Here is a 16,223-nt window from a genome sequence, read left to right as displayed (position 1 = left end):
AAAAGAGAAAAGAAAATAAAGAAAAAAGAGAAAAGAAAGGTATTTTGGTCTTTGGGGGAGGGTGTGGATGATAGGCAGTAAATACAAGGAGTTCCAATAGAAAACTTTTGCACAACCTTTCTGAATTCCATTTAACATAATCTTCAACTCTTGTCTCTCACACTAAACTAGCAATCTTTGGAATGTCTCCGGTATTTCTCCCAATCACCTGCACAGGACTACAAATTAGTCTTAATTTTGGATTTTGGGTTACACTTTAATATTTCAGTCTGCAATCAACTAGCCTTCCAGATGGGGAAGAAGACCAGTTCAGACCTGTTTAGGTTAGGAAATGAGTGATAATTTGATCCCTTATGGCAAGCCCAGGCTCTTGTCCCTAATGGTAAAAAGACCATTTACAACAGAGGAAGGCATAGGAATCGCACATTAGACAGGTGAGAGAATTTTGCCTCCACTCCTCCACCCATCAGGCCTCAGCCAAAGCTTCAAGAGTTAGGAATAGTGTTCCAAAGCTCAAACTAATCTGCAAAATTTGTATTGAGATCTGAACATCTCTGAGGTCTTCAAGCAGGCATTTTGGTCTACACCCAGCTTGATTAAAGTATTCCTGGATTCAATTAACTGCAATATAATGGGATTATTTCACATCATGCAATCTGATTTTTTCTTTTTTTTTTTTTTTTTGGTTACAGTAAAGTGTGCAAGTGGTGATTACAGGGCTTTATACAGCAGGCCTTGCTGTTTCTCTGAAAGAAAAAAGTGACATGAAATTAGGTAAATTTAGCCAGAATTTCTTGGGGAAAGCAAGGAGAAGGGGAAAATATCTCTGGTTTTCTTTCATGAGATTATTTTTCATTAGATAATTCTAGAAAATGTATTCTCTGGCACATTATATAACAGAAGAAGAAACAGTTTAAATGAAAGACACTTCATTTTCATCAAAATAAAATACATATTGAATCAAGTGTTAAATACACACACAAAATCATTTCCCCAGAATATTCTTTAATAGAAAACATTTTTCAAGAATTAGGGTTTTAATTTCAGTTCCATGTCAAGCCCATATTTCAAAAAACTGAATCCTGAGAGCGGGTAGTCGCAGGTTTTATTTCACTAAATCGTGCCTCTGGGAGCAATGATCTGCACAAGGCCAGGCACAGGGCTAGCAGCAGCCACCCACCTGTGAGATGCAGCAGTGTTCAAGCTGGGAGTGACTTCCAGCACTCTGATGGGCCATGGACCATTTGGAAATTCCACCATCCATCTCAATTCCCCACCCTGGTGAAATGAAGGGGCCAGCAAGGAAACTCCCTCTTCACTCCGTAACTTCAGACCAGCCCTTGCTCAGGTGCCCATCTGAGGGCTTTGCTTGCCATGGCAGTCCCAGCACTGAGCAACCAACTGAGCTCCCAAACATCAAATTCTCCTGCTTCAAACCCATTCAGCAGACTTTATTTACAATATCTTTCTACGTCAGCAGCTCAGATAGTTCATTTTTGTATCCAAACCCCAACCCTTATACATCTGCAGATGCTCCCACATGAATATGATCTAAAACTTATCCTTGCCCATCATGTTGGAGTACTTTAGCATGTGGTGCTCCTTTTGAACTTCATGATGTTTCCAGCTGAAGGTGTCTCTTGTGCCATGGGACACTTAAAAAAACACCTAAAATAGAAGAATTCAAAATCTGTGTTCCCTAAACCCCCAGTTCTCAGCTTAATAATACATTTTCAGCTGTGCAGTTACAACATTCATAACTACTGCTGAGAAAATAATTTGCAGCCAGTAATTTGCTGAAAGAATTTAGTCCCTTTCTCTGCTCACAGATGGTCCCTGAGCAAAATCAAAATTTCCTCGAATGTACTCATTATTTGAAAATACTCAACACATTTTTGGCAGGGCTTTTTTTCTTTTCCCCCTTTAAAAAACCACCCTTGCAGATTGATCACAAAAGCATTGCTTGTGTATTCCATAGTTAGTATTCTAGCCATGAGCTGCTGGTTTGTTGTGATTAATCATAGGTTCATAGTATGGTTTCCATTCCCCCACTGGAGGGAAAACAAAACCCCCATACTTCTTATAGTCAGGTGTAAGCCTTGAAAAAACCCCAGAGGCTTTGATTTCCCTTGGGGAAAAGAAGCAGAGAAATTGCACTGGGGAATTTTAACCCCTTTAATCTCTGGTTCTCACAGGGTATTCCTATATCTTTCACCGTGCCTGCAGTCCTCACTTAATGCTGCTCCATAGAAACTCTCACAACTGTACAGCAGGACCACATATTTGGCTGGAATTGTGCATCCTAATGACAAAACAAAAAAAAAAAAAAAAAACAACCACCCCATCCTGCTCCCCAGTCCCCTGAAGGGAAATCAGCTTATCCTAGCAAAAAAAAAAAAAAAAAAAAAAAAAAAAAAAAAAAAAAAAAAAATGGTGAGGTTGCAGGTTGCTGTGCTGGAAGCACCTGAGATATGGGACAAACTGGAGGGTCCCAAGGGATGGACATGGGCAGAGTCTTCTCCAGACCTGTGAGACCTGACAGGTCTGGTTTTTTAAAGAATCACTGCAGAGAACAAACAGATAAGGCTTCAAAAATTGATAGGCAGGGTCCATCATTTAAATTCCAGTAGCTTATTGCATGCCAAGGGACTACATGCAAAGGAGGAATTTCACATTGCATTTAACTGTTCATACCAACACTTGGGAAAGAGAAATGTTTGCAGGCTTGTGAAGGCTCAGTATCAAATCAAATTCTCATGTCCTGCCCACCTGCTCCTGCCAGCTTTGGGTTGTCCTGCTCTGCTCCTCTGGTTGGACACTGGAACTCATCCAGGGCTGGGTATAGACTGATGTCCTAGAGCTGAAAGGATGGGACACAACACAGTAAAAATCCCTGAGCCATTCCTCCCATCTATCAAATGCTCTCTTTCTGTGCAAATATGTACTACTAATGCAAGCACAGACAGAATTGTGCCATTCTTTGCAGCTGCCACAGGGAAGAATCACATTTACATTACTAAATGCATCTTTCCAGCAAAACACAGAGTGAAGTCAGAAGACAGCCTTTGATAAGGAAGAAAGAGACTTTAAAACAAATAACCCACATTCACTAACATGTATTCAAATACAGACAAGAGGAACAGTGGTAAGAAAAAACCCAACCAAAACCCCTGACATTTCTGATTCAAGGAGCCTTTATCACAGAGCATGAGGATTTTATTTTGGCTGTTACCTTTCCTTTTGATGGTGTCTTCTGAGTCACTTCTCATGCAGACATTTCTCCATTTACCCACGTGTAGTCTGCAGTGTGGGGGATCCTGTCTCTTGCAGATATATTCTGTGTTTGCCTAGCCCATGCAATGACCAGCCATAGGGCTGTAAAGGCTTTTCTGCTCCTGAAAGATATTCTGTGTCCAAAGTAGAGCTCTGGAAAGAGGTCTGGAATTTGACTTGCATCAGGAAGACAGGACTGCTCTGCTGCTGCATATATAGAACAATGACAACTACAAATGTTTTGAGGAAAAAAGGTTTTTTCAAGGGAATGACAATTGCATTTAAATAAATTTAGTATGTGGGAGGTTCTGATTGTTAATCACATGTATGAAAACACCACACAAAACCCTTGGGACATATAAGGTGCACTACAATAGCCTGGCTAGATAATAGATACATATAGCCCTTACATTTTCAATATGGCACTAGATTTATTTCATTTCTTGCATTGTGTGACAGGATGGTAGGAAGTAAGGAATTTCCACAGATGGAAATGGGCAGCTGCAGCTAAGCTGCAGCTAACCCCAAGCAGAAGAGAAAGGATTTAATGACATTTACACCAAAAAAAAATCGAAAGTGAAGTAGCTGTTGAAGATGTCAGCACATTTCAGAATTAGCCATTTATTAGGGTAGGTGATGAGATCCATGTCATTCAGAGCTACTGTTTCTGAAGCTGTATTCTGGAAAACACTAGAGCAGAGAATTATTTTCAACTGATATTCCCATACTTGTTTCTACCTTTTTTTTGGTTGTTGTTGTTGGTTTTTTGGGTTTTTTTTTAATGGCAGAAAACATTTTTTAAAAATGGAACTGAAACAAAGAGCAATTCAGAGACAGGAGGTCAATTCTGTGGCAACTTCCACAGCAATTGAGACATAAAAAATAAAACACTGCAACTTTTATAAAAGGTAGGTTTTTCATGGCTAAAACATTTTCTATCTGTTGTAAAGTTAAACAATGAGGAATTTCCTTGATCTGAAAGCAGAGGCCGAGCCACTTAAGGCATGGGATGTTTGAAATATAAGGCAAAACCCACAGTACAAAATTAGCAGTTTACACCATCCAGGACACCATTCACCACAGACCTCTCTACCTCAAGTATCAGAGGGTCTCAGGTTCGGATCCAGGTGTGTACTGGGTTTGTATGGCCAGGTTGTGGTAGCAGGAGGGGATACAGGGGTGGCTTCTGTGAGACACTGCCAGAAGCTTCCCTCATGTCCACTGCCAGCTGGTTCCAGGATGGACCCACCACTGAGCCCATTGGAGATGCTGGTAATGCCTCTGTGATAACCTATTTAAGAAGGAAAACAAAGGTTTTGTGCAGTTGTAATTGATCTCAGAGGAGAGTGGAGCAGAGTGAAAAGTGACCTATGTTGGAGCAGTTTGTGAAGAACTGTTGCCTGTGGGAGGAACACACGTTGAAGAAGGTCATGGAGGTGTCTCCTGTGGGACCCCATGCTGGAGCAGGGCAGGCACCCCTCTCCCTGAGGATATGGTGAGCTGTCCATAACCCCCATTCCCTGCATTCCTGTGCCACTGAGGGGGAGGAGATGGAGACTGGGAAGGATGGAGGGATGAAGGGGAAGGTGTTTTTAATGGTTTGTTTTACATCTCATCATGCTGCTCTGATTTAATTAGCAGTAAATTAATTTAATATCTTCAACCTCAGTCTGTTTTGCCCATGATGGTAGCTGGTGAGTGATTTCTCCTGGTCCTTATCTCAATGCATTGAACTTTTGCTATTTTTTCTTTCTCCTTTTCTTTCCAGTTGTGCAGGAGAGTAATGGAGTAGCTTTGGTGGCTTCCAGGCATTCAGCCGGGGTCAATCCACTACATGATGCAAATTCCTTAACTTGTTAAAAAGTCTCATCAGCTAGGAAGTCAAAAGAGGACAAATGTTACAGAGTGTGTGGTTAGACACCTCTTGAATCAAGATGTTAAAAAAAGAAACAAAATCTTTCCTGTTATTTAAGCCCAAGGTTTATGTCAGACAAAACACGATATTCTAACCAAGGGGAGAAGGATATAGTGAGCCCAGGCTTTATTAAGGTCTGGCTGTACATGATTTACTTTTCATTAGGTTTAGTTAGCAGATAAACACTAATTCAGGCAAGAGTTCTAACCGTGCTTAATACTTTAGTCTTAAAACAGAATAATATCTCCAGCATCATTAAAAACAAACATTCCAATGGGAACAAATTAACTCATATCAATTCAGCCAGCTGCAAAGACCTTTTTTCTATTACTGCTATTTCAGAAAATTTATGTTGGCCATTCTCAAACCACCTCTTTAAAATACATGACTTTTGCATCAAGCCTTTAAGACCATAAAATTCAGACCTTTCCACCCAAGTAAGGGAGTGACTCCCCAAGGTCCCTGTGATTTCTTGGAGAATTCCCTGCAAGTGGGGAACCATTTAGTCCACCTCTCTGCCACAGGGTGAGCAGTAGTCCAACAAGCAACAGACACAATTTTATAAGTCATCTAAAACTGCACAAGGCCACCTATCCTAAAATATTTAGAAGTTCAGGTCTTTATCCAACAGCTTCCAGAGAAGGGAACCTACCCCTGCAAATACATCAGGGACAAAATAAAAAAGGAATGTAGTCTCTGCTTTGACACCTGTTTTGTTCATGGGTGATCAAACCCTTTCTGAGCTTTTATCCACTGTCCTGAGTGTTGAAAGCAACCATCTCCAGCTCCAGGCAATACAAAGGAAGCTGTAGAAAGCAACGGCAAAACACTCACTGCCTGTGACTTGCTTCTGTGCTAAAGCTGGAGCAACCTCTCCTTTGCTCTTCCACTTACATTTTCTCTGATTCTTTCTGACTAAACCAGAACAAGCCATATTTATTCTTACAAAAGTTGCTGGGTCACCATAAGCCCAAATTTAAGTTCTGGTGGAAAAGGCTTTCCTGCAGACTGCATCTGAAAACTGCCCACTCTCAGATCCCACTTCCTATCCCAAAGCACTTTGAGAAAGTTTGGATACACATCTGAACTTTTCAGCTTGATGTACTATCTCCCTGTGACTCATAGAAATGTTTCTATGAATATTTAATTCTTTTAAGTTCCAAAAGGGAAAAAAAAGAAAGAAAAGGCTCAAAAGGGAAAGAAAAAGACTCAAACAAATACCATAGCTGCCAACATCTTGTGACAGAAAGTCAATAGCTTTTAAATCTGCATAAAATTACATACATTTCCATGAAATTACCTGCATTTGCATATAGTGATGCTACAAGGGAGTTGCAGCTCCTCCTAAAGACTCCCAAAATTCTGTCTTCTCCCACCATCCCAACAAAACATAAATTCTGTCACCCTTGACCTCTGAAAGCACTGGGAAAATATAGGAGGAAATTGCTGGAGCATCTCCATAGCCCACTGGAAATTCATGTCTGACCAGGGAGATGGGCCAGCAGCTTCAGGAAGTCTCCTGTGACCTCTCTTCCTTTCCTCTTCCCCATCTCTTTCTCTCTCCTGGGCAGTTCCAGGAGGAGACTGGGGAGAACAATTTCTAGCAGGTAGAATAAAGTCTGTCCTCCTTACTGTCCATGTTCCTCACCACATGCAGTTGAGGGAACAGTGCCCACAGCGTGCCCAGCCAGGTCCTTGTGGGGTTCAGGGATCCCTCTCAGCCTCTCATGAGCTGGGGCAAGGCAACCCTGGCATCCTGTGCAACACCATGGGTGGGGAAAGGAGGGAAATGGGGTCTGGTAGTAAAAATTACTAGCTTAGGGGTTTCTGGAGTGCATGGAAGGGGAAAAGGCTGTCCCAGAGATGGAGAGTGACTGCAAACTGGAACCAAGAGCATATTCGAAAAGACATGGCAATTCTGACTTTTATCCACGAGCAGAAGTGGTGTCTCTAGGGTACCACAAAGAAAGGGCAACCCAACTACAGATCATCTGATTGAATGAATGCCATCACAAAATATTTAGGGACAGTATCTCCCAGCTGCTGTGATGACTGCCATACCTCACTGCCCTTCCAGCCCTGTGCTGCTCCTCTCAGTTGTGTCAGCAGAGCTACATTTGTGGGGCAAATCCAGGAACCCCTGTTCACATTGTAGCCCCCACACTGGGGAAGCCAGCAACACTGGGGGCACAACATATGGGGAGAGGGGGGAAAATGTGTGAACCACCTACCAGCTATTTTAGAGACACTGGAAATTGTAATCCTGGAGACAGTCTGAGGCTGGGTTTAGGTGAGGTATGCTGTTTTTCACTACCTAACAAAACCCAAGAATGCATTTGATGAGCACTTCCTTCCTGCAGCAGTCTCTTGTCGTTATTCCAGCAGATGGATATATTCTAGAGATAGTCCTGCTGGCTGGAGTGGTAGCTGGGGGATCATGGAGGAGCCTGTCCCCAGGACCAGAGAGCATCCTCACAGCTTCTTCCATGGTCTTCCCTCAGGTTATGGAGAGAGCAGGATGTGAACAGTTTCCTTTTTTTCCTGCCTTCTTACTGCGGCCCCTCAGCACAGCAGCCAAAGGTACAGTTTGATGTACTTAGGTTTTCTCTGGTGACATTTTCCCAACAAAAACTGAACTTGAATCCACCAGCCTGCTTTCTCAGAGGCCACAAAACAGGTTAGTAATGAGTCAGATCAAAATGGGGAGAGTTTTGTATCCCACCCCCAGGCCCTGGCCTCCCTGTATGTAACTGCTTTTGAAATATATTTGGTAACACACCGAATGTATTTAAAGGGATTGTAGAACTGGCCAATTTTCATGCTAATTAAAGTGCAGGAGATGGAAGTGAGCTGTTTGAAATACATTACAGCACTGAGGAAAACATATTGTGCGCTATCTCATATTTTTCAAGAGCCCATATTCAAATCCACTTTCAATCTGTGTGCACTGTGCTGCTGCTGTTGCTGCTGCTGCTGCCTGCATTACCAATCCACAGGCAGCATCCACTCTGCCCTTCTACTGGCCCAGCCTTTGGCATGGGATGGACCTGGATGCATAGACTATCCCTGGGGACAGGGAGAACTAGGTCAGGAGCTGGAAGGAGCTGGAGCACCAGCCTCTCACATGGGGGGAGGCAGGGAAGGGAGAAAATTACTAATCTCCACAGACAGCACAGCCAAAGGGGACAATATTTAAATTTCCCACAACTGATGCTTACAGAGGAGGGAGCCCAGACTCACAACAGTGTTTCTCTTGCAAGGGCTGGGGAAAGCATGAGGTTCAAGTAAATGTCTGGGGAAAGGGAAATCTCTCGTGCAGAAAGGCATTTGTGTAGCATGTAAGCATCTTTTCTTTGCTCCCCTGGATAGCTGGTTGGTTGGGTCACACCCCAATGTCACAAGTAGACAAGAGTTAGACCAGCATCTCTGAGCCAGGGGCATAGGTGTAGCTTTGACCTGGATTTCAGCTCCTCAGGGTGCATGAGATGTTTATCAAATACAGGGCAATTTACTTACCTGGCAGGTCTGTTGAGACCAATGGTTTTGTCCTACTTGCTCAGATAAGTTTAGAAATTCATTTCATTTGAAGATATTAGATGTTGCCCCTTTGTTTACACAAAGTTCCTTCCTCCACAGCAGGAGACCCTTCAGAGAGCACATTCATGTGTATGAACCAGTTTCAGTGTCTGGCTTGGTAAAAATCTGCATGCAAATCGATGGGAAGGTCTTTGAGTACTTCCCAAGGTAATGGTGCATGTGCTACGGCCCTCTGGGCTCAGCTCTGCACGTGGCTTTGCCTCCCTGCAGAGGGTGGCTGATCTTCCACATGCACACCCACACCTCCCCAGGAAGGGGTAGGGAGAAGGACCTACTTCTACAAAGACTCACCATAGCTGTAAGACTCTTGTTCATGCGTGAGTGCTTGGATGCAGGAATTATTTGGCTGTATTCCTCGTTTTCACCTCCTTTCCCTCCCTCACTGACCTTTGGATACAGGGTTGACAAGAATATTTGTCCCCAGGGCTGGGAGCTACTAAGCTGCAGTCAAGTGTTTCTTCACCCTCAGGAGGAAATCTGCTTCTTTAAATATTTGTCTGACTCCCTGACAGCTCTTTGACAGAACATTTTGACTGTAAACTTCCCTGTTTACAGTAGCATTCAGTGGCAGAAGACATCTCTATCAGGGCACCCTCCCTTTTGCAAGCAAAGCCCTATTCCTGGCTGACAACAGATTTTCTTTCCCTATTTCAGTTCATAGCTGAGTCTTTTCCCCTCTGTTATCTTCTGTGAGGACTTCATTTCCCAAACCAGAATTTAGAAAGACAGTTGCCCTGGGGCTGGTATGAAGATTGCAAAGGTTAGATAGCAGCAGGTGAGATGATAAAAAAGAGAGGTTCTTCCCACTTGGACTCCACCAAAGGACAGAGGTGGTGGAACAATGGCAAAAAGAGCAAATCCATGTTCTAGTGAAATAAAGGCAAGTTTCTCTCTTAAATGTTAATTGAGAAGTTTTCCTTCTTTTCCTCAGAGTCTGGCAAGTAATGTGTGTGTGGGTGGAGGAAGACAGGAATTACCTAGCAAATCTGGGAACACCCTGCAAACCCAGGGATCACGTGGTTGTAGAAGCAGCAGCAGCTCTTAGGAGGCAGCTGAGGTAAGCCAAGAAGACACGTGGGAGTAGAGGAATTAGGCAGCCCTGTCTCTGAAGCTGTTTCAGCTTTCTGGTGTCAGGTCCAGATGAAGTCCTTGCCTTTGGAGAGAAGCCACCACCAGATAGAGCAGCTTTCTGATTTAGCTCCATGAAGGCAAAGTAGATGACTGGTCAGTGCACTAACAAATTTGAAAAGACATGCCTGAATTAAGTCATCCCTTAATGAAGAGCCTCTGAAAAAATAGCCTGACTTCATAAGCTTGTGACAGACTAAGCATTTTAATAAGGGCAATATCTAGATTGCCTCTGTGACTTTGGAGATCACTGAGTACTTACACCCTGCTGCCTGGCAGCTTTCAACATGAGAGGTAAATAGGAGTGCTTCCAGGAATGAAGAGACTGATTGATTAATGATTCCCATTGAAGCATGGACCAGAATAACAGAGTAGGCAGGGCCTGTGCATCAGTTTCACTTTGAAGTCAAAAGCATGGTGCTGCCAAAATTTCATCTGTGGTGTCTTCTCTAAGTGAAGGAGAGCAGGACCTTTGCTGATGGTGGTGGTATTCATGTTGTTTGGTCTTGCTGAAACAGGTTGAGAGAGGTTGAGAAGAACCATCTAGGCATGGTAAGTTGAGAAGGTTACAAGATCTTCCTCATTCCAATGATGATGAGAATGTTAGTAGTCCCAGAGACTCAGTCACCTCAAGATATCCATGCTCAGCTCTTCATGCACTTTACAACTGGGAGCACAAATACTTTTTCTGCCACAAAAAGCTGTGTCTCTGGCAGAACCACAGATACTCATCTTCAGAGGAGTGCACTGTCACCCAAAGGAGGGAGGGACCATCTCCTACAGGTTTTCTGAAAGGCACTGCCATTGTTCAGAGTGCAAGTGGGCTGAGGAGCTTAACAGATGGCTGCAGTGAGACACGGACTCTCTACAGATGGTAATTCATTCCCTCTGAGATCAGTGGTGGGCTGGATGACAGCCCAATATGGTTGCAGACTCCAAAAGCCTGTATTACCCCCACACACCCTGTTATCATGACATTTTCCTCTTTGGAAAAGGCAAAGGGATTTAGAGAGATAGAAACAGACACCTACATAAGTAGGGAGAAAACAGTGAAAATGGCAGATGGCATAGAAACAGGTATGTATCCCTCTGAGAGGCTGTCAGCAGGGGAACAGAGGGCAAAGCAGCTATTGCTCACTAGCTTCCCTTGTGGACATCTCTTCCATTCCAGGGACATCTATAAGATGGGCACCCTGGTTTTCAAAACATAACTTTCATAAACAGTAAGCAAAATGTCTGAGGATAACATCTCTGAGAAAACCTCCCAAGAAGCCCTTGTCCTAAAGGATTTTTTTCTTTGAGACAATGGTCACAATTTTAAGCACTGTCCTGTCTCTGGATAGACTTTTTGCAACCATCTCTTAAAAGTTTGGAAGCCTTTAACAGACTCGATGAAATCAGTAGAATTAGACAGCAAATAAGTTCCTGCTGTGAGCAGCCTCAGATTTGAATGGATCCCCAACTTACACCTCCCACTCCATAACAGAACACTAAATTTCACATCAAATAAGCAGTTTGTCAGGTTTTATCAAGCGAAATAGTTTGGTTTTTTAGCTATTTAAAAGCCAAACCAGAAAATCATTTCAAAATAGAAATAATATAAATTCTTTCAAAGGTATTTTTGAAGTCATGTTTTGAAGACAATCCTCCTCCTGGTGATATTTCAACAATGTAACACTAAAAGACATTGCTAAATCCAGGGTTTAGGAAGCCACATCTTCCTAAAGGATGATCTTGGGCTGTTTAATGATTGTGGTGGATAATAACAAGAATCTTGGATGCAGTTCCAGGTTCCACAGCAACATGTAGGTCGGAGAATTATCTCAGCAGTCAGCATCCATTGACTCATAGAAAGCCTGACTCACAGCTATTGGTATCTACAAGAGTTCCTTTTATTTCTGTATTTCCCTATAAGTTTATAAGATTATACCCACCAGGACTAATGCCATATTATCTCAGGAGCAAGCTTAAATTCAGCAGGCTGGTATTCAGCAAACCTCCCAAGCTGGGCGAAGGTCTGTATTAGAATGCATCTCCTGATAACTCCTCTTCCCAAAGCCCCAGGGCTTGTAGGCAGAACAGCACAGCCCTTGAAATTCACTTCCTTCCAGTTTTAACAGAGCATTTGCAAAGAAGTTTCACAAGAGCAGCTATTCCAAAAGACACTGCTGCTAGTTCTAGTGGCAGAATAAATCTTGTGATTCAGCATCCAACACCTTCTCTGGAAGCTCTGAAACAACCCTAGATATGCTCCCTTTCCGAGAGGAAAAAAAGGAAAAGGAAAAAAAAAAGCAAGAAGTCATTTGAAGCATGCAAGTAGATTTGTAGACATGAAAAAACACAGAAGATATGTCTTGCTGAATATAGACTTGCTGGTGCAAAGATCTTACTTTAAAATTGATGGAAAGGCCCCTTGTGTTACATTGCTCCCTGGTATTAAAGTACCATTAGAACACCTTGCAGGATGGAGCACAATGTGAATGGTAAGTCCTAAAGATATATATTGAATTATGGAAATATCTCATGGGTACTATTGTTCCCAGGATGCTGTATGCCAGTGCAAGTTGATCCCCAGTGGCTTTGCCAAGAGGTTCTGGGATTATTCCAGAGATATTACTTTTAGCTTGGTCTCTCAAGTCTGCTAAATACTTCTCAATATGAAAACTGCAGTACCATGATGTCAAGGTGCTGAAACCACATGAGGAAAGAGTGGGGCAGGAAGCTTGAAGCAGAGAGAGAAGAGTTGTCCCAGCCATACTCCTTCACCCCTCCCCAGCTCTCTTGTTCCAGGCAATTTCCCATCACCTTCCAAGGTTCACCGTTTAAAGCAGCCAAGCCCTGGAGCCATTGCAGCCAGGCATGCTGCAGTGCAGCCACTGGCCCTTGCTCTTAGGGAAAATCCTCCTCCCAAAGGCTGCTTCATTTATTTCATTTGTCTCCTTTCCCTCTCCCACCCTGTCCTCAGGGGAATACAACCCAGGCAGATAAGCTAATGAGACAATTAGCTCTCTGCTCCCTGATTGAAGGGCCCTTTATTTCCTTAACCAGCCAAGCCAATTCTCAACATCATTGAGTGCTTGACTTTATTTCTGCAATGTGATTCATCTTCCCTCTTGCTCATATATAAACCTACCATAAAAGAGTGTTATTAGTGTTGCCAAGTTAAGCACTCAATGGTTAGCAAACACTTAGGCCTAAGCCTGTTTGGGGAACCTTAATTCACCCTCTTCCTCCTCCCACTCCACAATTCACCTTGCATGTTTATTTTATCAAGGCCTTTAATAACCCTATCCTACAGCAGTGCACAGAAAGCCCAGCACACATACTGGGCAGTGATCTATGAGCAATGACGAGCTAAGGGATATTATATTTGTGAGATGCTTTAATTGTGAGTGGCTGCCTCACGACTTGCCACCCACCTGCTCTTGCATGTCTAGAAAGAAGATTATTGCAATGCGGCATGCAAAGGCTGGGTGCAGAATCATTGTGAAATATAACCCAGCATGCCAAAAATACATCTTAAATAACCTCCACCTTCTGGAAGTGTTCACTGCAACTCTGGCAGAAGGGGAAGATGGAGATCAGCAAAAAATTTAGGACCTGCTCCCATTTCCCTACAGACCAAAGATACTACCTCCCAGGTGATCATATAGCAGCCCTTTTATTTGGAATCCATCTTCTTCTACCTTCAGGCCAGTATGGAAAGTAGATTTCTGAGGCAGTTGTTCAGGAAGGGCTGCTTTGTCTGCACTCTGGCTGGCAGGGGAAGCAGCAGTGCCTTGCTCCTCATTTGACCCTGTGCCATGGAGAGAGACACAGCCTTTCAGAGCCCAAGCTCTTCTGAGGTGAGAGACGAGGTAGCTGGCTTGCTTGTGTCCCTATATGAGGGGAAATGCAACAGTGGAGTTTAGGGGTTCTGCAGGATTTGCTCAGTCACCACACAAGGTCCCTGTTTTCCTCTCCTGCCTCTGCCACCCACTCCCACTGAGCCTACGATTGTGACCATGTCACATACACAGCACTATGGTGTAGTTGTCAGAGTATTAGTCACTCATCAGCCTTTCCTTGGCAGCACCCTGTCTACCAGATTGGAAACAGTTGGTTTTTTTTCAGTTGTCCCCATTTCCATACCAAGTGGGAAAGAGACAAATGGTGGATTGCCTCTCTGTGTCTGAAGCACCCCTGCTAACTGTTGGGATGATGATCAATGCCAGTGCCTGGCTGCATCCTTCAGCCCATGAGATGCTTTCCAGTCTTCCAAAACCTGCCCTCTATTCAACACTTCCTATTGCATTCTTGATAATTTAAGTTGTAACATCTCTTAGTGATTCTTGATAGAATACTCCCCCAGTCCCAGTAGCACCTTAGAGTGGCCTCAGAGACACATCTGATGGGAACTATCTATGTCCTCTCCCCTCTTGCATGCAATTGTTTCTAATGAAGGTTGCAAGAGAAGAGGAAGGATGGAAGCCAATGCTGGAGTTCTCTCTAGATTAATCTTTTGCATAGTCAAGTCTGAAAGGGAACCTGAATTCAGGATAACATGAATACTATGAATTTTTTTAACCCCAGTCTTATTTTTTGTTCTCGTTTCTCTAGCCATTCCTGAAAACATACAAATATCCTATTGAATAACCAAGAAAAGGTCTCCTGAATACAAACACAAAACAAAATAACTGTCAGGTTTATGATGCATCAATCTATTCAGACATGGAAGCATTTTTGCCCAAAAATTTCAATTCAGGCAGAATGTGAAGGCTTTTGCATTTATCCCATAATTTACAAGCACAGGAACAGCTATAGAGCAGGCTCAGGTCTACAGTTCATGCCCTGACAGCCAATGGAAGGAGGCTCAATGCAAAATAAATTCACATTGTTTCCACTTGGGATCTCCCAGACAAGTAGGTGGCAAGTTCACCTACATCACTGAACCTCTTTCCTTTATATGTGTGCTTGAACAAATTAACTCTCCTCAGCATTGCAGAAGGCCAAGAGATGCAGAAGGACTTTTCTTGCAAAGATTCCAAGAACTTTTCTTGCAAGATTCCAAGAAAAGTTCTAACTGATAACCATGCAGAATTGTAAACATTTGATTTTAAAGACATGCATGGGTATGAAAAAAGTATTGAATCCATAAAATTGCAGGACATGTGCAGCTACGTTCAGTGGCCTCTGCCCAGTTGGGACTATAGGAAATAAAGGCCAAAAGTTTGCAGAAACATTTTAGAACCTTGGAGAAAAGCTTTGCTTTCTTCCACTCATGACAGAAACAGCACAGCAAACAGAGAGTTAAGGCTTTTCCCCTGCTACACTGCAGCAAAAATGAGAGATTTAAATAGACTGAAAATGTAAATCCAACATTTACTCCATAGACATAGTGAAGCAGAGCGGAGGGGAGGGGAGGGGAGTGAGGGAGGATAGATGATCATTGGATGTGTGAGAAGAGAGATGCATCACATAGTATATATTTTATATGTATTAATATTCATACCAGTTCTTTCTTTTCTCCCTCCAGGCTCTGTCTGCTGCTTCAGTTCATCCATCCGGCTTCAAGAGGGAGATGGATCTTTCAGCCCTTTCCTGCAACTCTAAGCTAGAATCTAATCATCAAAATAGCATGTGGTTCCTTTCTCAGCAGCACTGCAGGAAGATGTTGGGACATCTACAGCCAGAGTCCCATCTGAAGACAGAAAGCAAAGTTTGCAAGAGGGGTCACCCCATGCTCCCTGTGAAGATCAGAGATGTGCTTGGCTGGTGACATTTTGGGAGAGGACACATGGAGAGTGACACTGTTCTTCCTGAGTCCAAAGGGAGCATCCCTGCTTTTAGAGATGCAGAGTTTTAAATACTGCTACCCCTTATCTGCAGGTCTGGAACAACACACGGAACAGAGTACCCCTGTGAGAAATCATCAAATATGGAATTGAGGACTAGAGATAACCATACCTTTGGAAAAATATTGTACTTTCTGATGGTGGAATGGTGGTAGTCAAGCCAAAGTAAAGTAAAAAGGCAGTATTGTCTTATATTTACTTGGAAACAAAGAAAGCCCTGCTGTTGAGGAAGGAGGAAGTCAGTTGTCCAGGGCACTTGGCTGTGTCAAAAAAACCATCAGCCTAGAGGCAGCAGCACCAAGATCAAGAAGTAATATACAGGTTATAGTGCATGAGAAGAGAGTTTCAATTTGCTGAAAAGATGAGGCTGAAGTTTATGCTTAAAGGCTGCTGCAGTATTTTCATTCCAACACTACTGAAGATTGTCATGAAAAAAATCCATTTTCTGAACTGTGTTTGGAAGAGAGACAGTAGTA

At 43.0% G+C, this 16,223-nt stretch overlaps 1 long non-coding RNA gene across 1 annotated transcript; it reads right to left on the bottom strand.

Moving 5' to 3' along the window:
- Positions 1–1,005: 1,005 nt before the first annotated feature.
- LOC143693480 (uncharacterized) lies at positions 1,006–3,503 on the bottom strand. Its single transcript, XR_013181182.1, has 3 exons — positions 3,233–3,503; positions 2,770–2,860; positions 1,006–1,668 (listed from the first exon to the last, which is right to left on the bottom strand). It is a non-coding gene; the product is annotated as an uncharacterized LOC143693480 (long non-coding RNA).
- Positions 3,504–16,223: the final 12,720 nt, after the last annotated feature.

The sequence above is a fragment of the Agelaius phoeniceus genome, chromosome 2, assembly GCF_051311805.1.
Source record: "Agelaius phoeniceus isolate bAgePho1 chromosome 2, bAgePho1.hap1, whole genome shotgun sequence".
In the NCBI taxonomy this organism is placed as follows: Eukaryota; Metazoa; Chordata; class Aves; order Passeriformes; family Icteridae; genus Agelaius; species Agelaius phoeniceus.
The sequence above is the reverse complement of the archived record's forward strand: the minus strand, read 5'-3'. Positions and strand labels throughout refer to the sequence as shown.